The sequence below is a fragment of the Elephantulus edwardii genome, unplaced genomic scaffold (genome assembly GCF_000299155.1).
Source record: "Elephantulus edwardii isolate Elephantulus edwardi_28Jun2011 unplaced genomic scaffold, EleEdw1.0 scaffold00008, whole genome shotgun sequence".
NCBI lineage: Eukaryota > Metazoa > Chordata > Mammalia > Macroscelidea > Macroscelididae > Elephantulus > Elephantulus edwardii.
In genome coordinates, this window is record NW_006399758.1 from 13,353,813 (window position 1) to 13,376,926 (window position 23,114).

Sequence of the window (23,114 nt, forward strand, 5' to 3'; positions counted from 1 at the left end):
CACTCACGGTGTTGTACTTCAAGATGGATCTAGAAATTACTTTTTTTACTATAAAGGCAACCCCATTTTTCCTTGTCTTTTCATCTCCAGAGTAATATATGGTCATCTCAACACTAAATTTATAAGTGAACAGTAGTCAGTATTTCATAGTAAGCCATGTGAGCATGCAACATTTTGTCTGCAATCGCTTTCTTTTTTTGTAACCTAAATTTCCCTATGCTTCAAATCCTATAGGTTAGATTTAATGACTGATTACCGAAGGAAAAGTATTATGCACGGGTCAAACCATCTACGTGGACACTGAAAAACTTAACTAAAAGTCATGGAAAGATGGCTTCACAAGAAGTTCAATTTAACAAATGGAAAGGCAACCAAATATGTATCATTAAGCTTAAGTCAGCACACTTTCGTCTACCAAGGTGGTAAAGGTGTGTCTCTATTTGTACAACAAAGAACAGCTCCTTGTGTCTTCTACAAGCAATGGTGGATCAGGCCTATGGTGGCTGTGTGAAAATACACAGTGCTTGGCCAGGGCAGAGTTAATCCTAACTTACTGGACTCAGCCAGCTGATTATTTGAATAAGGAAATAAATCACAATTTGTGGAGAATGACAAAAGGTGAGACTGAAACTGGATGAAAAAACAACACAACACACTATGAAGTATGAAACAAGTAGTGAGGAGTCATTCTAACTTCCCAGTCTTTCAGCATATATAAGGGTAACCTTTCAAAGGGAGAAACAAATTTATTAAAATGTTTTTCCCAAGTAGATACATTAAAGTCAACAAAATTACACTGTTAAGAGCACTAACAAAGTCTTCGATTAATAGATTAAAACTGAAAATAATGTTGTTTTCTAAGTTTGTGTTTTTTGTTTTTTTTTTTTAAATTTTTTTATTATTTTGCGTGTGTGTGTGTACTGTCAAATCGGATCTGACTGATAGAGGAGGAGACTATCCCTCCTTCCCTGGCAGAGCATCTGGTGGATTTGAACTGTGAGCCTCTGGGATTGCAGTGCAGCTTCTTGCCACTAGGCCACCAGAGCGCCCCAAGAGTTTTCTAAGATTTTTGAAAATATTTTGTTTGACTCAGTGCAAATTTTTCTCTCTCAAATTGCAACTCAGTCTATTTAACACATACTTCCCAAATGCAGCAAATTATCTCATAATTTCAAGCATTTTCTCTATAAGCATTGTATAGATGCTTGCCACAAATCTTTAGAAAATTTATTACAATCAAATTAAGTCTGTTCCTTTGTGATTTTGCAACTTATTTCCAGCATAACACTGCACATGCAGTGTTTTGAAATGATCTGTTTCACATCTGCCTTATTCCATTGCTGATTCCCTGGTTAAAACAAATGCCTCTTTTGTTGAATGCCTGACACATAGTGGGTGCTAAATAAAGTTTGTGCCAGGGTAAGTCCACTTGGAAGAGCATTTCAGGCAAAGAAAAGTCCCTGGTATTCTTTCTATTTCTAACACCTACCTGAGAGCTAAAGGGGGGGGAATATGCAACTTCCTTAATCCAGGTCATCAGAAATCACACTTGTTTCACAACAAATAAGCAGCCTGAGCATCACAGGAATTTTTTTCTTTTCTTTTTGAAAATTCTATCCTGAGATTTTTCTTAGTTACTTATGTTGTTGTTATGTCCTGTTGAGTTGGCTGAGACTTACAGCAACAGCTCTGAAGCCTGTGCAATACTGAGCTAGTCTCACTGACTCCCACACATCTAATCTCACTGCCCCAGTCAATCCATCTCATCTGGGGTCTTCCTCTCCTGCACTGTTCGTCCACTTTTCCAAGAATGGTATCTTTCTCCAAGGACTGGTCCCTCCTGGTCATATGCTCCAAGTACGTGAGACGGAGTTCTAGCTCTTTAAAAAAAAAAACCGCCACCAACAAAAAACCCCACTCAGGAGACATTTTACAAATTGTTCCATTTGCCTGGAGATCCCGTAGGGTCCCCCCCTAGGCCCCTGCCCAAGGCTTCTGGTTCCTCATAATACCGTGAGCAGAGAAGAACCTTGGCCTCATAAGGATGAGCCAGGGGAGCCATCTAGAAAAGCAGATGGGCTGAAATCCCTGGAGAGGCTGGCAAGGTTCCTACCTTTGTCAACTTTGTACTGATTAAGTAGATTAAGACCCAACAAAGGGGTAAAAAAAGGGGGGCTGAGAGAGGGATGAAGCAAAGGAAGAAGAGCTGGTGACTCAAAGTCTTAATCACTTCTCCTTTCTGGTCTCATGATGTACTTTGTACTGTCTTCTTAATGCTCACTAGGCTTCACCTCTCAGGCTTCTATTTCACCTCAAGGGGGACAGGTACCTTCACAGGGTCACAAGCCGGGGGGTGACCAAGAAAGGCATGAGAAAAACGGAAAACCGCGCTCATCCATCCCCCCTCCTCTGCCACTCTTCAATGCCCAGGACCTTCTACGTCCACTTCCTGCTGCTGAGACGCTCCTCTTGCTCTCTGATCCATTCATGCTCTACACATCATACAGGTTTATTTTTTCCTTCTTGTTACTCTCCACAGATGGGTCTGAAGCTACAGTTCCTTCCACCTTTCCTCAACAAGGAGGTTAAAACTGTCGAGTTTCATTTTGTCTACCAACTATTCTCATTTTTCTCTCATCTAGCCTTTGAGCAACTCTAAGGACTTCACTGGCATACTTAAAAAAACACAACAGGTGCTTCTGATTTTATATACCTTATGCAGGCATGTTGGAAGCAGGAGTGGCATCCACTTCCTAAATAACATGCCTCTGGAAACTCCATGAACTCTGAGAAATGTCGATAGTTGTAGAGGGGCTTCAGGACTTTTGTTCATAGGGTTGCTATGAGTCGTTTTCGACTCGAAGGCAATCAACAACAACAACATACAGGAGTGTAGAATCATCCAATTTAGAGATCTAAAATTATCATAAAATTATGCTCATCTAAACAGAGAAAACAGCACATTGATAAATCTAGAACTGAGCACAAGTAATATGTAGTGCCATGACTGTGGCCAAAGAGAGGAAAGAAGTGAGGCTAAGCGGAGGGCAAATTTTCCAAGGATCAAAGGAGTTGAAAGTCACAGAACAAAGAAAGTGACTGTCAGCAAGGTGAGCGCTATGTGTGGACAGGGACCAGGAGGCCATCAGGGCATTCTGCATCTTAAATACTCCCCAAAATCTACCATAAAAATCAGGCTTATCATGTGTCTAGATCAATGCAGCAGGTAAAACGAAAACCAGGCTAGATTTATTCCTTTATGAACATTCAGGGCAAAAAGGGGTTCAAGAGAGCAGAGCTAGGCTCAAACACATTTTTGGCAACATGAATGACACTATTAATGCAGTTTAGCATTTCTTGTGACTCTGTGGCTGCTATTATTTGTTCTGTTAGTTCTCTGTATGTTTGTTTATACTCTGTCCAGTTCAAAACCAGACATACATAAATAATAAACTTAGTTTCTGAAATATTCTTTCTGTCTTTATTTTTTTTAAATATTCTTATGAGTGAGATACTTAAAAAGGATATTTATTATTTGTGATAGAAATCCAGTTTGGGGAAAGGAACTCAAATTTTATTCTCTAGGGCTTCAGGAAGTGAGAATTTTATAACCCTGTGATCAAAAACGGGTAAATTGTCAGAAGAGGATCTACACTCTTCAAAACAGAACTTTTGTGGGAAAAACCACACAAAGTACAACTACGTTATGTAGAAACAGAAGTTTATTTTACTCAATGTCAAAACAATTTAATTAAATCCACATTTTTACACACAACAGTGTGTGATGGTGTTTTGGCTTTCTTCTTTCCTCCTGACCACCTCATCTCAATAGTCCTTGTTTGGGGAATCCAAACACTAGCAAGGCAGTGTCAAGGATCAGGGTGCTCACAACGCGCAAGGTGCTGAGAGGGGCAGGGCATGGGCATGAATTATTCATCCTTTACACCAACATCATCAGGGTCCTCTTACAGAAGAAGAGCTGTCACCTGCAGGTAGCATATCAAACTGTCTACATAATCTAAGGTAAAGTCAAATAAAATTAAGTATCTGATTTGTTTTGAAGGTCAAATGCATACTGCTACAGAAAATCTTAACACATGAAACCTGCCTATATATAACAGAGAGCAAACAGACTGATTCCTCTTCACAGATTTTCAATCTTTGTACTCAAACTAAGCCTAACTGTGGAGAATGATCACTGTATTTGGAATAAGCAACTAGGTACAAAAGTGGGTGAAAAAGAGAAAGGCTGGGAACACCAGAGAAATAATCCCAAAGTAGACCTCATTTGCTAAAATGTAATGTGTCTTTACTGTCACCACAATATTCAAAGTTTTAAAAAACCCTCCTGGAAAGTAGCTTTTGTCAATTTTCCACTCAAAAGTTACTGCATTTCACAATGACAACAGAAAAAGATTTAAGTAAATCTTTAGAGGCTTCCTTTTAATATATTATGGAATAATTCTCTTCAATTAAAACAGGAGTGGCAGTGAATCACTAATCATCTTCCCACAACTATCTGAAGCAGTAGACAATTCAACCATAAGCAAGAGTCGCTTCTCTCAGGAATGGATGTGCCTCAACCAGGCAGCCTGCAAGGCAGTGCCTTCAAAAATCTGGCATGTGTAAGACCAGGTAAGATAGAAGGTGACGACAATTTGCATGCCAAGTTGGAAGCAAAACTAACAAAAGGCCAACATTTACAAAGACTCATAAGTTAGATATCTGGATTACATTTTCTTCAGTTTAATTCTTTCCTCTCTTTATGTCAGGTTCTATTAATTGACCAGGAAATTTTATAAATTGAGGGGGGAAAATATTGGGATATCTTCAGTAATTTGGTAATTTCCTGGGGTTTTTATCTGTTACGTGATATCAAATATGAGGATTGTTTACACAAATTCACTTTCAAAATAAACAGAGAAATAATCTTATTTAAAGCCTGACAAAAATACTTTGATTCTGGCCTTCAATGAAGGTTATGAAAACTTTAACATCTAACATATAGATGATGAGCACTTAACCTTAAAAAAATTTCTGGAAGGAGCACAGCAAACTTAAGTATCTGATTATAAATGTGAAAAAGATTTAACGTGAATAAAAATTTTCCTTTTTATAAATTTTTTAAAATGTTTATTTTATTATTTTGTGTGTGACTGTACCGTCAAATCGGATCTGACTGGTACAGGAGGAGATTGCCCCTCCTTCTCCGGCAGAGCATGTGGTGGATTCGAACCTCATATCTCTGGGATTGCAGTGTAGCTTCTTGCCACTAGGCCACCAGAGCCCCCCCCAATTTTCCTTTTTAAAAAATCACTCAAAAATTCTTTAAAGTAGCTTAAATTAGTTCTATTTTACATATATTAGCCATTAAAGGTTAAGTTTCAATATCATTGTAATAATGAAATATCTTCATAAAATTTATTTTTCTCAAAAAAAGAAAAAAGAAAATGCTAGATGATTGAGTATTATGCTGACATCAATTATTTGGATGTTCTACTCAGTGACATTATAATATACCAAGTTTAGCTTCAACATGGAAATGTGAACACAGATATGTGTTCTGGAAATCTTGCCTGCCAGGTGATGCCTTATAGGTGAGGAAGATAAAGTTGTCAAGGATGACTGATATGACAACAGTGCAAGTCCAATTATGACACAGCAAGTGCGCAAGGTGGCACACTCTGTAGATCTAATACTTGGACTAGAGGGCAGAACTGTACTCATTCATGTCACATGAATTTGCCTGCTTCTCAAAGGTACATAATACTGTCTCAGATTTGCTTTTTCAGAACGTATTGTTTGTTGGGTTTTTTGTTCATCAGTGGACAACGGGTTTCCCAGAGACTAGAATGGGGGCACTCGTCAGCTTTGTATTACCAAAGAAAATATTTGGCTGCATATAGGGTTTCCTGAGAGCAAGTTAGTACATGACCTCAATCTTTTCCAAGCTTATCATAATGCCATAAGGCCGTGCTGATTCAGCAAAGCAATCTATAATCGCTTGCAAAAGGCTTCTGCCTCACAAGGATGTTATGAGGCTTAATAAGATAATGCATGTGAAGCACTCTGAGTTCCACAGAAGGAAAGCGCTAAGTAATAATATTATTCTGCATTTATAATTATAAGCAGACTTACAAAGAATAGAACACAATAAAGCTGTTAACAAATTACAAATGAAAACTACTTCAAATAATTTAATATAAGTAAGTGTGTAACAAAGAAGAACGTGAATCATCTATGTTTAAAAAATGGAATGGACAGAATTCACAAAGCTAAATGAAAGCAAAATAGAATTAGATTAAGTTTCTACTAAAAGGAAAGAAAATTACATCCTTTTGTGATAAAATAAAAACGGAATAAGAGACCTAGACGAGTTTATTAAGTTATCCTGAGACACTGTTAATAATACTTCTATGGTTTTTTTTACCAATTCAGCCTTAATTGTAGCAACATCTCTTTTCTTTATCAACGGTAACACCAAAAACAAATTTCAACTCTCGTTGTGATAAAATTTGTCTACATTACCAAACAATTTCTATTTTAAACGTTAACACAATGTTTCAATCCCTATCACAAATGATGGCCTATATAGATAAAAGTCAGTGAAGTGTCCTACGCTCTGGAGGAAATAATGAGAGACCTCTCAAGTGCTCTGAGTATGTTGTAGAGAGTAATATCAAACCATACAGATAGGACAAATACTGTTTTTATTTCATTTTACAAATAGTTAATATTTTATCTTTTTTTAAGGAAACATGATTTTAGGGGGTAGAGAAGCAAAGACTGACAAGATAATCCTTGTACTCAAAAACTAAAGTCTTTGTGAGTGGAGGAGGTAGATAAGAAAAACCAGAGGGCCGGGCACTTCCATTGCTCCGGAAGTGGGAGAAGGGAGACAGGATGGTTTACATCTCGAACGGACAAGTATTGGATAGCCGCAATCAGTCCCCATGGTGATTTTCCTTGATAACAGATTTCTTCTGGGCAAGAGCTAAATTTGTGGTTTTGTTTTTCAAAACTCTGCTTCAACAAGATGTGAAGAGGAGAGGATATGGAAGTTCATCTGACTCCAGATATGATGATGGAAGAGGCCCACCTGGAAACCCTCCCCGGAGAATGGGTCGAATTAATCATCTGCGTGGCCCTAGTTCTCCTCCAATGGCTGGTGGATGAGAAAGGTAAACGTCTGCTCTAAGGAGCAGACAACTCGACGTGCACATTCATAGCAGACGGACACCATCCAGCAGGGGAAGGCCGAGCATGCTGGACAAATAGATGAATGTGTATGTCTGACCAAGGATTACTCTGTGTCCTCACAGACGAATGAAGTCATGCTGGGAATTCCCTCTGCAGGGATCTGGCCTGACTGACCTGCAGTTCTATAAATGCACATGTTTGTCTCATTATCTTTTGTATAGTTTCTTTGAGTATTAATATAGTTCTAATAAGTAAATATTTTTAGGTTGCAGAAGTGGTTCCTCATTTTTATATAATTAAAATTTAAAGGTGTGAATCTAAAGAAAACAAAGGCTGTTTTGTCACCTTAGTGTTACCTTCTCTACTTCTAAAATAATGTTCATCGTTGATTTGTTCTCCTTTATAAATAAATCACCCTGTATTTATTTTTGTCAGTATGCATACACTATTTGCTCTTGAATTCATTTTTATCTTGAAAACATTTTGTGTCCTATGAATCTTTCTGATCAAAGTATTAATAAAGCCATATCCAACAAACTAAAAAAAAAACACAACTAAAGTCTTTGCATCTAAATTCCAAAATCAATCTCCATAATAGTCTATGTGTTTCCTACTGCCAAAGGGGCCCTCTAGAGTAGTGAGAGAAGATCTCCACCCTGAAACCCAAAGCGTCCCTTTTCAGCAGGAAGTAGCTAAGAGAATACGCCATCCCCTTTTCCTTATGAATCAGGGTGAAGTCTCTCTCAGGGAGGAGTGATAGGGAATGGCAAGGGACACACTGACAAAGGAGATTAATCAGAACTGGCTTTGACAAGCACTGTGGCAATTGGACAATTAAAACAGACATTGGGGGGTGGAAGAAGAACGAACTAGGGAGGAGGGTAGAGAAAACAGTGCAACAATGAATGAATGAGAACCCAAAATCTCTGTAAATGTTCATTAAAACTAATAAAATTTAATAATAATTAAAAAAAACAAAACTAAAGTCTTGGTGTGTTCTGAGGTACGTCATGATTAAGCAAGTATAAAGATGTATTCAGTGTAATATTTTTTTAAAGTGTTAGGAATCTATGCAAGAAAAGAAAAATATGAAATTTAAAAACTTAAAAGGGTAAGAAGGTTCTAACTTATTTAGCTATAAGATGCAGCTTGTTTAGAGGGTTATATTTGGGAAACAGTATAGATCTGGATGTCAAATGGTGACAGACTCTCACTACCTTGGACTCTGACTGAGGAATGCTCTTATCAGAGGCTGAAAATAGCAAGGGAAGATTATTTAACTTGAAAAAACTTCCATCAACACACCAGGAAAAATGCATACATACCTCAAGATGTTAATGGGGCCTAATTAGTTCTGTGAAATACAACAGCTGAAAAGAATTTTAGAAAATGAAAAAAGTGAAGGTTAATGATATTTTATATTACTCTCTTAGGAGAAACTCAGCTGGCAAGAAAATTAGACTTATAGGTCTCATACATTTAGGCTGAGAATATATTCTTCAGGTATAATTTTTAAAGTTAGACCTATCCGTGGACTTAAAAATGAAAAATCTACAAATGTTCGCCTGCAGAAATACAAAAAGTGTTAAGTGACTGAGTTAGTAGAAGATGGTAACACACATCAGTCTCGAAATTTTCGTTCATTCTAATACAGGATTCGGGAGCTCAATTAAAACAAATCTCTACAAAATACTAAAAAAATGAGGATACAGGATATTATGTTGAAAGAACCTAAGACTTAGCTGTCGAGTCACTTCCATCTCACTATGACCCTGGGCTTCAGAGGCTGCTGTTCATCTCTCTTTATCGGCTGGTGGATTCTTAAGGGCAGCAGAATGCCTCTCTTCCTCCACAGAGTAGCTTGAGGATTCAAACTGCGTACTTTTCAGTCACCAGTGCATAATGCAACCCTTAAATTGCCACCAGCAATGCTTAAGATGATCTTTTGGTTTGCAGTCCAATACAAATGTCACTAAGTCGTCTGTGTACAGTACCTAAGGACTCCTCAAACACATACAGAAGAAGAGCAATGCCAGGAACTAATCATCACCAAATCCTTTTTTTTCTACCTGGGGGGACTTACATCTTACTCCTATGGAGTGGCTGGTAGATTTAAACTGCTGACCTTTTGGTTACCAGCCCAACACATTATGTGGTCTGATATCAGATGTCTACCAAATACTTTTAAGAAGAAGAAAGAAAGGTGTGGAAACAGTTAAAAGCAATATGGGATTTGGGTAATTTTTTTTAAAGCAGTGAATATTCATTTAGTCAATCCCTCAGTTAAAGTACACTTACTGTGTGCAATTACACACACAATGCATCACCACTGGTATTCTGAATACAATGTAAATACTCTAACGAGGGATTTTACAATATCAAATAAATATTTAATGAAGAGTTTATTTTGGGAATTAATTCATCTTTCCAACTTACAGACTGGTTTTCCAGTCTGGATGATGCACTGCAGAAAGCACAAAGACAACAGCTCTGAGATAAGGTCTGGCAGTGAGTGGTATGTGCTACCCTCTGAGGGCAGAGCCTTAATGGAAAGAGCGAAAGCACTTTGTTATCAGGCAGGTTAGGACTCAAATCTCAGGTTGGATAATTAATTATTCCTAAATTATTGTATCTCCAGACTATTCAAGTTTGTAACTGCAATGTGGAAACAGTAATTTAACTACTGAATGAATATTTATTTAATATTAAATCACATTTCAGTCAGGGATATGGACAAAACTTTCAAGTACAAAATGCATTTCAAGAATTCAGGACATTAATGTGCTTAGATTGTCTTGGAAGAATTGGAAGATAGGGGTGGCAAAGGTATACACAAATAAAAAAAGTCTCAGGAAGCAATTGCGTAATGCATAGTTTCTTGTCGCACTGAAGCTTGCAGGCCAAGGAAGACATATAAGAAGCTGCAGCAATGGAAGTAGCTGAAAAATTCTATACTAGTCTGCATACTAATCTACACTAGACCAAAGATTACTTTCAAGATGGTATTTTGGTAAGGAAGTGAAAAGAAACAGACGTAATAGAAAAGGAAACATAATGGAGAAATTGGTAGCAATATGACTCTGTAAAAAAGATACTGAGGATCTTTCCAAATGCTGTTATTTATTGGATGTTTAATCTTTCAGGTTTATGATGTACAAGCCCCCTAACCCTACTCCTTTTGGTCAATTCAAAAAAATGTAATTTCTCCCTAATTTGTGTTTTTTTAAATTTTAATTATGAAAATAATCTTATTGTATTCTATACAGGAGAGTTGAGGAAGTATAGTCTTAGAATGCTGAGTAATTATTTTTTAAGTGAAAGACATCAAAGATAAACTTGTTAAGGTCTTTGGAGCCAATGAACTATCAATGCATCAATGCCCATCTTTAGTGTTAAGGCAGCATCAAATAAAAAAAACTGGTCCCTTAAAGGGAATGGTGGAGCAGATCACCATCTACCCTTTAAACTGGTGGAGGGGCATTCCTGTATATCCCATGACATCTACAAATATAGCTCCTTCAAAAGATTTCTAGAAATCTACATTATAGTCTCTTTTGATCGACGGCAAAGGTGCAGAGAGAAGAGAAGAGGGGAAAAAGTAGAAATAAAAGAGACAAGACAAAGTAGACATACTCTCTATGGCAGGCAGGGACAACCACAAGCATCTACTTGCCCTAGAAGAAAAAGAGATAAAACTACAAGTTCAAATCCACCAACTGTCCCATGGGAGAAGGATGAGCAATCTCCTCCCAAGTGATTTACGGATTCTGAAAATCTGCTGGAGGGTCAGTATGACAACAAAGTTAGGAATAGAGAAGATGATTATAGTCAGGTTTTATGTATATTTTTTAAAAATTTCAAACAAGATTTATTATTAGTTTCTATTTCACTTTACTTGGATCCACAATCAACAGTTTGGTACCAACAGTCGAGAAATAAAAGATGAAATTGCACTGGAAAAAAAAAATCTGTTGACAGGGACCTGTATACTAAAGAGTAAAAATGTCAGTTTAAAGATGAATGTATGTTTGATCCAAGCCAGGGTCTTCTTGACTGCTTGTTATGCATCTGAAAGTTGGACAATGACTATGGATGAGTTGAACATGTACTTCAGAGGCAAGAAGTACATTAAAAACATGAATTCTGAGTTAGCTTCCTCAGCATTAATGACAAATACTGCATAAGGTTATTACTACAAAAACAAAAAGATAAATATTAAGATGTGTATAAAAGGGAGAAGAGGAATAAATCATGTAGTTGCATGGAGGGTGGAGGGAGGGTGAAGAAATAAGGAAAGATCCATTACAGACCTGAAAAGAGTGGTAGTAGAAGGTCAAGATCAATGGTGATTAATTGTATATAATATATGGAATGATTGCTTAAAACACAATGTGGAGGAAAGAATTTGTGAAACACAATGTATACAAATTCTGTATGCAAACCAATATAGAATAACATTTAAAAAAGGGGGGAAAACCTAAACCAAGCCATAAATCTGTTCTGCAGTAGAGATGGGAAGAAAATCTAGGAGCCTTAAAGAGAACGGTTAGGCAAAGGCCGTGGAACGAGAAGTAGGCAGACCATGGAGGTAAACTTGGCCCAGAGTCACTGAAGATAACAACACTCTGCCAGATGCAGCCCACAGTAAGTCTGGCTTCCAGGCCATTCTCGTACTCATCTCCAGGGCACCTCAAGGAACTCTGGTGGTAAATTAATGATTACCTGATGAGTAGGCTGTTTGAATCTGCTGTTGCTCTGTGGAAGAAAGAAAGGCTATCTCTTCCTGTTAAAAGATTTACCACTTTGGAAACCTGATCAAGGGGTGCTGTGAGTTGGAACGGATTTGAAAGCAGTGGCTTTAACTTTGTTTTGGGGACTGTGTTACTATCCTTGGGACTGCTTTTCTGGAATTAGGCTCCTGTCACTGGAGTGTTAACAAGCAGTTGCATAGCAAATGCAGGTCTGAAGGGAAGATTCCAGAAACATTTCTAGGGCAGAGAAGGAGGAAGCCACTATGTTCCAAACCTTTCAAAAAATCCAGAAAAGATCTTCCCAGGAAATCCTATAGATGTCGTGATTAGTTTTTACCCTCACGCTATGATAAAACACCAGGCCAGAGGGCCCAAATTTTAGGGTATGGAGTATTAGCACTGTCCATGGAACCTAAAAGAAGGTATTTATTTGTGATATATAACAAAGTTACAATAAATTCTTTAGTAATATTTGAAAATTAATTTTTATCTTTTGTATTTCTTCATCTCTATTTGAAACACAGCTGTGAAGTACCCCATATATAAGAAATACTCTAGTTGGAAGCATTATTTGTTACAATAAGCTTTATGGAACTGGTCCAGGAATCTAGCCTCCAGAAATAGCATTGTTTAGATGGACAATATCCTGAGTTCCAATTACCTTAAAATAAATCTTAGAGGGGAAAATGGCTTTAACGTTGAAGATTCTGTGATAGTGGGAAAGAGCAGACTCAATATTTAAAAAGTTATATTTCCACATAATTAAGAGAAAAAATTAATTTCTTTTGAAACTGCAGTTATCTAACAGTATTTCTAGTAAACATAAAACCAGCCCTTTGTATTCCGAAAAAAGCCACTATAAACATGGGTGTACATTTATCTGCTTGGGTGGCAGTTATGGTTTCTTTAGGGTAAATTCCCAGTAGGGGAACTGCTGGGTCAAATGGTATTCCTATTTGCAATTTTTCGAGAAAGCGCCAGATAGCCTTCCGTCGTGATTGCACCATTTTACACTCCCACCAACAGTGAATAAGAGTTCCAGTTTCTCCACAACCTCGCCAGCATTTGACATTTGCTGTTCTGTTAAATTTTGCTATTCTTACTGGGGTGAGATGATATCTCATAGCTGTTTTGATTTGTATCTCAGTGCTAGGGATTTTGAACATTTTTTTCATGTGTTTGTTAGCCATCTGAATGTCTTCTTTGATAAAGTGCCCATCAAACAAACGAACGGATAGAGCAGTTCTGGTATATCCACACAATGGAATACTACACAGCGTTGAAAAACAAAGAACTCATGAAATATTATGCAAAAGAGATGACCCTACAGGACACTATGCTGAGTGAATTATCTCAGTCCCAAAAGACAAATATTGCATAGGGCCAATGTTGCAAAACGGGACTGACATCAGGGTTGAGAGAAGACAGAAAGGAGGAGAGAAATGATGTATACTGCATTGAAACAGATGAGGGAGAGATCCATTTAAAAGGCACATATGAATGGGTATTGTCATTATAGAAGTTCAGAGTGATGGCTGCATTGTGGAGTATACTTGGGAGGAGGGATTGTATAACAATGAAAGAATTTTTCTTTTTCTTTTCAAGGAGAAGAGTGAATTGGGGAGTAGGGGGTGGGCAGGGAGAAAAGTACGACAATGAATGACAGGAAACCCTAAGTCTCTGTAAACTTTCATTATAATTAATAAAGAAATTGAAAAACAAACAAAAAACCAAGCCCACTGTCAATTCTTCCTCACAGTGACCCTATTTAGAACTGCCTCATAGGTTTTCCAAGACCGGAATCTTCATGGGAGCCAATATTCATGTCCTTTCTTCTATGGAGGGAATGGTGGGCTCAAACCAACCTTTTGCCTAGTGTCTTAGTGGGAAAGTCTGCTGTTAGAGACCTCTCTAAAGTACTCAAGAGCAACGGTGTCTCTCTGGAGACTAAGGTCCGCCTGATACAGGCCATGGTTTTCGCAATCACTTGTTATGCATCAGAGAGTTTGGACAATGACTAGGGAGGATAGAAGGAGAACTGACGCCTTTGAGCTGTGGTGCTGGAGAAGAGTATTGAATGTACCATGGACTGCCAAGAAAACAAACAGATTCATCCTAGAGAGGGTTAAGCCAGGCTACTCCTTGGAGGCAAGGATTCTGGGGCTTCGTCTGACATACTTTGGACATGTTGTAAGGAGAGACAGGTCCTTGGAGAGGGGCATCATGCTTGGTAGGGTGGAGGGACAGCGCAGGAGGGGAAGACCCTCTATGAGGTGGATTGATTCAGTGATTGGGGTAATCAGGATGGGTGTGTCAGAGGCAATGCGACTGGCACAGGATAGAGCAGGGTTTAGGGCTGTTGTACACAGGATCACTATAAGTCGCAAACGACTCGATGGCACATAACAACAACAATAACAAACTTAGTGCTTTAAACCATGGCACCACTAAGGCATTTAATCTGACACAGACAAAACCAAATCTACTTTCATCAAGTTGATTTTGACTCACAGTGACTGTCCATGGAGTTTCTGGGGCTCCTGAAAACTTGTAAAATGTTTGCATACATATGCTTGATGTTGCTGCTGTTATATGCCATCAAGTTGAGGAAATCATACAGGGAGCCTATGAACAATGGATCTGAAACCTGCCCTTTCCTTTGCCATCCTCACCATCTCCAATACCCCTGAGCCCTTTGCTACAGTCATTGTGTTAATCCATCTTGTCTAAGGTCTTCCTCACTTACACTGAGCTCATCTTTGCAGGTATGATGCACTTCTCCAAGGACTAGCCCCTGCTAACACACCCAAAGAGGATTAAAAGAGAGATCATCACAGAAATGAGAAGCCCAAAAGGTTCCTGTCTCTCTCAACCAGGCTGGGGTTTAGGTAGTGCACTCTACCTAATATTAGCTGGGAGTGAAAACACCTCTGTGGGAAGCAGTATCTCATAGAGCACTGGTATTATTTATACCATTTTTCTTCTCCCCACAAGAGATCTTATTTGCAAATGAACAGGTAAAAAAGGACTCTAAATCTACTGGTTGAGATTAAGGTTCTAATATACAAAGAGCAGAATCCAAATCCTTTTAAAATTAACGAAATTTCTTTCTCCTCATACAAAACAAGTAAAAAAAAAAAAAAGAATAGGTTTGAGGCATTGGAGTTGTGGGATGATATCAAGGATATCATCCACGAGGAAAGCAAAAGGCCATTACATTTCCATGTTGGTATTATGCTAAATATATGCTAGATTGCGTCCACATATGCGACAAACATATTTTGAAGTTAATATTATAAATATTATTTATAGAATTTAGGAGATAATTCTGTATTTAAATGCTAGACATTAAAAAAGTAACTTGATTGAAAAAAAAAAAGCATCAGAAAAAACCCCCCAATATATTTTTATTAAATTACTATACTGGAAATTTCTTTGGTTCAATCTGATGGAAAGGTCCCACATTTCAAACAGATAAGGATTCTTACATTTTGAATGTAAATATTTAATGTCTAATAAATCCATTTTCCACTTAGAAGCTTATGCTTTTACACTCTGGCATTCCAGAAAATAAGACAGCTTTTACCTGCTCTATAGAAAGCCAAGTCCTTCTGTGTGAAACCTGCCCCCAGATTCCATTCCTTTACGTCTGGGCAATAATGTAATGAACATTGGAATGGTCACAGTGATTGTCAGTAAAGTCTGTTTGCCCTCAATTTCTTTCCTGAGATGGGAGAGAATGCCGTCTTAACAAGGCCAGAGCTGTCGTTTATCTAGAGGTTACTTGCACAAATAAGATGGACAGATAAAATGATGAGACAACAGAACATTCACTCTGACAGAAAAATACCTCTGCTCACATCAGGGACAAAATAAATGCTCTGAAACCGGCTCCAATTCCAATTTTCTGGCTAAATACCAAGAAGCCTTTTTTGGCCTATATAGCAAGATTCTATTTTCGAGGGATCTTTTATTACCTTGTTTTCCTGACAAGAGAAAGCTGAGGTGCTTTAAAAGTGGTTATCAGGTTCTGAAATAGGGATCTACAAAAATTTTCATCCTAGTAACTAAACCTAAGTGTCACAAAATATATTCTGGGTGATACCACACTCAATTCACATATAGCAACTTCTATCACATGGCAAACGAACAAAAGTTAACAGCTGAATTAAGTTTATTCCATCTTCCCCTTCATTGAAAGACAATGGCTGGGCAGCTAAATAGAGATAAGAATTTGAAACTTACTTCCACTGCTAACCTACCAGCTGTGTGCTTTTAGACTAGCTGTTTAAGGTCTAGGTTCCTCTGTCAACAGGAGATAACAAACTTGCATATAGGGTGCTATATGGATGAAGTGAGGAAACATTTAAAGAGCTGTGTTTGACACAAATAAAGTGTACCAGAGATGTGAGCACTTGTTTTAACATGGTACAGGATACTTTTGTTTTTGTCCTTTTTACATTATAGAGAATAATTTGCCCAGTATACTAATGGAATTGAGTCAAATATGACCTGTTATGATCTTATGAACAATAGATCTGAACCTGTCTTATCCTGTGCCATCCTCACACTTCCTGTCACATTAGAACCCAATGAGATAGTCACTCTGTCAATCCTCCTGGTTGAGGGTCTTCCTCTCTTCTAGTGACCCTCCAACTTTCCAAACATGATTCTTTTCTCCAAAAAACAGCCTCTCCTAGCAACATGCCCAAAGTATGTGAAATGAAGCTTTATCATCTTTGCCTCCAAGGAGCACTCTGGTTGGATTTTCTCCAAGGCCTATCAGTTTGTTCTTTTGGTAGTCTTTGTGACTTTCAGTAATTTTCTCCAATACCACGGCTCAAAAGCATCAGTTCTTATGTTATTCTTAATCTTTGTCCAGCTCTCAGGTACACAGCAAGTGATCAGAAAGACCATGTCCGGAACCAGATGCACCTCAGGCCTCAAACTGACACCATCACTCTTCAATAATTTGTTGAGGTCCCTAATTGCAGACTTTCCTCGTGCAATACATCTCCTGATTTCCTGATTACTGATACCAAGGTGTTGATTGTGGATCCAACCAAGATAAACTTGTTGACAGTTTTTAACTTTTCTCCATCTATCATGTTGTTGCCTATTGGTCCAGAGTTAAGAATTTTTGTTTTCTTGACGCTAGGTTGCAATTCATATTGAAAGTTGTATTCTTTGACCTTCTGCGACAAGTTCTTCAAGTCTTCCTCACTTTCAGCAAGCATGGTTGCGTTATCTGCATAATGCAGGTTATTGAGGAGTCTTACTCCAATCTTGATGCCACATTCTTTTTCATAGAGTCCAGTTTATTAAAGAATTTGTTCAGCATACTGATTGAATAGATATAGACAGAAAATAACCCTGACACACTCCTTTCTCAATTTTAAACCAAGTAGTGTTCCCTTTTGCTGTTCACACAAGTTTTTTGGTCTAAGTATAGGTTTTGCATGAGCACAATTAAGTGTTCTGGGATTCCCATTCTTGTCAATATTAGCTATTACTTGTTACGATCCACACATTCAGATGTCTTTACATTAAATAGACACTCTTCTGGTATTCTTTATTTTCAGCCAGGATCCATTTGACATTAGCAGTCATATCTCTGGTGCCATGGCCTCTCCTAAATCCTGCTTGAACTTCTGGTAGTTTCCTATCTGTGCAGTATTTTGCTGGCATGTGATATTGAAGATATTGTTTGCTAGTTTCCACATTCAGTTGGGAATGGGAACAAATATGGATCTCTTCCTGTCAGGTGACTAAACAGTTGTCCTCCAAATTTCCTGGTATAGATTGGTGAATGAATACAGGGCTGTATCTGTTAGTTGAAACAGGTCAACTGGAATTCCAACAATTCCTTGGGTGTTATTCTTTCACAACGCTTTCAGTGCAGTTTTACAATCACTCCTATAAACTTTTGTTTCATGGCACTGACTGCAATCACACAAGTTAGCAACTTCTAAGATCTCTTTTTTAGATAGCCATCTAAAATACATACATACATACATACCAATCCTTCTGAATGGAAACCTAGCTTCTAGACTATTCCGCAATCCTAGCACTTAGAAGACCCAATCAAGCCAGGTGCCACCAAGTTTAAGCTTCACAGTAACTCAACTTTAGAAAGTACAGTGTAAATTCTTATTTTTTAATATATTATGGCATTCATCTGGCTGGTTCCTAGCTTGAAATATTTTTATATTTCATCTTTGTAACCAGATTGCTAGACCAAAGTTCTTGACATTTTATATCCCTTAAGTGTAAATTGTCATATGGATGTTGTTATTTTAGCCATATACTCTGATGGCTATAGAAATCTTACCCTTCATTTGAGTCTCCTAGGGAGCCTATAACTTTCTGCCCAGTAGCTGTCTGGCCATATTCCTTTACATGGAAAGGGAGCCATTTCAGTTTCATCCTTACTGAGGTCACCTCAGGTCATGGTCACCTAGGAGATGACCTGTGAAGCAGGACTATCATGCATTCCCTGGCTTATGTTTCTCTGAATACTATGGAAAACGCTCACAATGCACATACCAACAAAATTCACAAAGTATGAGAAATTCTTTTCATTGATAAATCACGCCTCAGCAGCTCCTGACGGGGAAAGGATAATTTTTCCTTTTTAAAATAAATTGATACTAAGAGAAAACTAGAAAAAGACCTTTCTGAAAGGTATATATCAGAAATCAAAAAAAGAAACCTGGTCAGAAAATTCAGAGGTACCTAGAACACAGAAGAAGTTAGGCAGTAATAACCAAATAGTGCTATGTGCTGTAGAAGTTCCTACATCTACTGTTCTATTGCATAGTTCTTGTGTGAAGATGCTTAATTGAAGCACAGCTAGCTCAACATCAACAAAATCTCTACTCAGAGTATTAAAACATAATGATGCAGCAGAGTGACTAGAAATCTTTGTTTTTAAATGTGTTGTTTTTGGAGTTTCTTTGTAGAACATTTTCTCTCACAATAAGCAATGGAAATATTGGAGACAGTCCCAGATGTAGGTAAAGAAACATAGGAAGAGTATGGACGGACTTCAGAACCACCAAAAGACTATGGTCAGAATTCCAGTTTTAAAATTGGGATAAGAAGGTGGATGGAAATAGTTTCCATTTTCTAAGTAGAAAACTGATACTTTTCTAATTAAAAGGCACATGGTTCATAACTACCTGCTGCTCCACAGAGAGATGAAAGATGGGCAGTCTCCTTCGGTGTGATGAACCACTTTGAAAAACCCAATGGCGGCTCAGCTTAAATCGGTTCCAACTTGACAGTGAATAACGACTATACGAACATCCTTTTACCAATCAGCACATTTGGCATAAGCAGTCAGGAGACTGGAAGAGGTACAGAATTAGGAACATCTACTGTCGGGGAACTCTCCAAAGTCCTGAAGAGCAATGAAGTCAGTTTAAAGATTAAGGTGCACGCAATTCAAGCTGTCTAAGCAAGATGAAGCTGTAGACAGTTTCAACCTTCTTTCCATCCCTCATGATGGTGCCAATCAGTCCAGTGGTAGGAATCTTTGACATTGAGAAACAATCCATACCATAAGCTGCATTACTTGATCTTCTGCAACATGTGCTTCAAGCCAACAAGGTTATCTGCATAACACAGGTTACTGATGAGTCTCCCTCTAATCCTGATGACATGCTCCTCCTCACAGAGTCTAGCTTCTCAGATAATTTGCTCAGCATACAGACTGAAAAGGTAAGGAAAGAGGATATAACCCTGACATACTCCCTTCTCAATTTTAAACCTTGCAGCGTTCCCTGCTCTCTTTGCACAAGTTTCCTGATCCACATATAGGTTCCAAATAAATGCTCTGGTACCCACATTATTCTCAATGTCAGCCACAACTTCTGATGATCCACACAGTCAATTGCCTTTGCATAACCAAAAAAAGCACAAAAATACATTCTTCTGGTATTACTTACTTTTAGCCAGGATCCACCTGTCATCAGTAGCGAGATCCCTGGTGTCATAGCATTTTCTAAATCCTGCTTGAACTTCTGGCAGTTGTCTATTTATGTACTGTTCTAGATGTTTTTGAATGATCTTCAGCAGTATTTTGCTTGCATGCGCTATTAAGGACATTGTTCAATTGCTGCATCAACTTTCTTGGGAATGGGAACAAATATGGACCTCTTCCAATCCACTGGCCACACAGTTGTCTTCCAAATTTACTGGCACAGACTGGTGAGAGCATCCAGGAGCGCATCTGTTAACTGCAATCAGTCAATTAGTATCCCATCGGGGGCCTTATTATTTGCCAGTGCCTTCAAAGTGGTTTTTATTTTTTCCTTCATTACAATTGGTTCCTATTTATATGGTACTTTCTGAAATTTTTCATTGTCAGTTCTTTCCGGTACACTGATTCAGTGCATTCATGTCATCATTTTTTAAGGTTTCCTAGGTCATTCAATATATATCATATCTCAATATTGCAACGAGGCTTAAATTTGTTATCCAGTTCTCTCAGTTTGAAAAATGAAGATCAAGTTCTTCCCTTTTGATTCTCTAATTCTAGCTCTGTGCACATTCCACTGTAGTATTTTGCTTTGTCCTCCCAAGCTGCCCAATGAAATATTCTGTTCAGTTCTTCTGCCTCAGTGTGTTGGGGATGATTAGGATGGCTCAGGATAGGTGAGGGTTTAGATCTCGAGTTCATAGGTTCACCATGAATCATATCTGACTTGATGGCACCTGTTGTTGTAGTTGTTATGTGCCGTCGAGTGGCTTGCGACTCATAGCGACCCTATGTACAACAGCCCTAAACTCTGCTCTGTCCTGTGCCAATCGCACTGTCTCTGACACTCCCATCCCAATTATCCAGAGAGATGGCACCTAACAACAACAAAAACTATAATAAAGGTCAATACAAATAAAGTTTTATTTCTCTTGTCCTCTGTTTTCCTCCTATGCCACCAGAACTCCCTCTGTTTTCCCAGGAACCTTAAATGTACACCACCACTTACTGATTGGCTATAGAGGCAGTCCCAGACAACGGATTTGAGTTATGAACTGAACTTACGATCATCAGTGTTGTGTGGAACATTACATCTTCCTGGGAAGAAATTAGAGGAAAAGGGGAAAAACCTGCCCCGCATTTCATCAGTCTACTATGATGGAAGAGATTGGCAGGAAAATCAATATGGCAAGAACATGGAATTTACAAACTGATATTGCTCATGTAGAACAGCTCTACAGATCATGAAGAAAGGAAACAGAATGATTAGGACTTAATGGAAAGACATGCTGAAGAGAGAGGAAGGAGGTATGTTAAATGTCAGTCTGTATTTTGTACAGTGACTGTATATAACAACGTCTTTTTTGTTCCCTTTAGTACCTTCAGCTTGAGAAATATCAAGTGTGTTCTTCCCTTTAGCTTTTTATTTATAATTCTTTGCAGATTTCAAGTCAGACTCAACAGCATGTAACAGCAGCATAAATCTGAACAACAGATCCACTGGTCTTTCTTTTAGGTGTAGATATCATCCCATCACTGGCAGTTTTGCATTTTATCTTCCAGATAAAATTACAGATCTTGAAACTCTCTTTTGGACAGTGAAAGGGGTATCACTGTCTTTCAATTTGTCATTCCTGGGATAGTAGACCAGACTACTGTCGAAATAAAAATTAGCAATACCAGTGCACTGCAGCTGATCCCAACGTTATCGATCTTCATGCCTTCAGTTTTGACAACTTTCAGGTTTCCCAAGCTCAAACGTTCCGTATGTCATGTTCCAATTAATAATGATGTTTACTGTGTTCCTTTTCTAATAGGAGTCATGCCACCGCAGCAAGGGAAGCTTTCGAAAGCTCTATTCCACCCATGCCATTAAGGTTGACTCTTGAGGAGGCTGCTCTTCCCCAATTACATTTTCAGGACCTTCCAAACCTAAGGGACTCATATTTTGTTGCTATTCAGAAGGCTTTCAGTAGTCAAAGAGTAGACAGAGCCTTATTACAAAAACAAGTTTCATTCCTGTATTTCTGTGAATTATGCTCTCCTGTCACATTCTTAGAAAATTCTCAAAGTGTATGATTAAAGATATGACAAAAGATCTTTAATATGAACAACAAAATTATGGGCAAAGACCTGATAAATCAATTCTGGCATAAAAGCTGGTCTAACAACTATAATCTCAAAGCCCAAAGCTGCAGAAGGCCAATTTTTAGTGGACTTGACACTAATAGTATGGCAAAGGCACTTCAGAGCCTGCATGTACAATCAGCAAAGTTTCAGTGAAGGATCCAGCAAATGTTTCCTGGAGCAATGACTAAAAACATGGGGTGGAGGTTGCATATAATGTGGAAAGATTTAAAAACAAATTAACCCTTACACTTGCTAGGGAAGAAAATGGTCCAGTAATTAGAGGAAGGTGCTCTTTAGAAATGAACTGACATATTTCAAAATCAACAGCAATAACAAGAGTAACCAAAAAATTGTGAAGTAATGTCCACCCCAAAACTATACAACTAATAGGTGTGATCTATGAAAGTCACATTCTATATCTGCTCCTTCCTTGTAATTTAATAAAGATTAATACAGTAAATTGGAAGCAGGCGTGGTACCCAATTCCTAAAGCACATGCCTCTGGAAACTCTATAAACTTGAAGTATTAACGATAGTTACAGAAAGGCACCAGGTCTTTTTTTCAGAGAGCTGTGCTCAACTCAATGGCAATCATCATCATCATCATCATCAACAACAACAACAACAACAACAACAACAACGCACTAAAAGGTTTTATTTAGGAAAACAGTGAAATGAGATAAGATTCTCAGAAGGAAGATCTCAAAGCCATTGTTAATTTCCCCTCCCCGCCTCCAACATTTCTTGTTGACTTTAAATTTTCCTCAATTCCCCCCTTCCTTCCTATGCCTAAAAATCTCTCCCAACTGTTGGTCTATGGTCTCGTTCAGTGCCCGTAACACCCAGCTATTATCAGTTTCATTCTGACTCCTGATGACTTCACATAGGGCTAAGTGGAGATGTAGTCTTTCAAAGGCAAATTTTTTTTTTTTTTTTAGTAAAACATTAATTTTATTTATAAACTTCCATTCAAGGCACAATTTTTAAAAATTATATGGTTAAATAACTTAAACATTGTCATTAACGTATGTGACAATTTTTTTCTTTTAATA

At 38.0% G+C, this 23,114-nt stretch overlaps 1 protein-coding gene and 1 pseudogene across 1 annotated transcript in view; one reads left to right on the top strand and one right to left on the bottom strand.

Annotated features, from left to right (window-relative positions):
- Positions 1–23,114, bottom strand: part of NCOA2 (nuclear receptor coactivator 2) — a 348,889-nt gene that overhangs the window by 76,210 nt on the left and 249,565 nt on the right. The window lies entirely within an intron of this gene.
- On the top strand, positions 6,904–7,176 carry LOC102871410 (annotated as a pseudogene).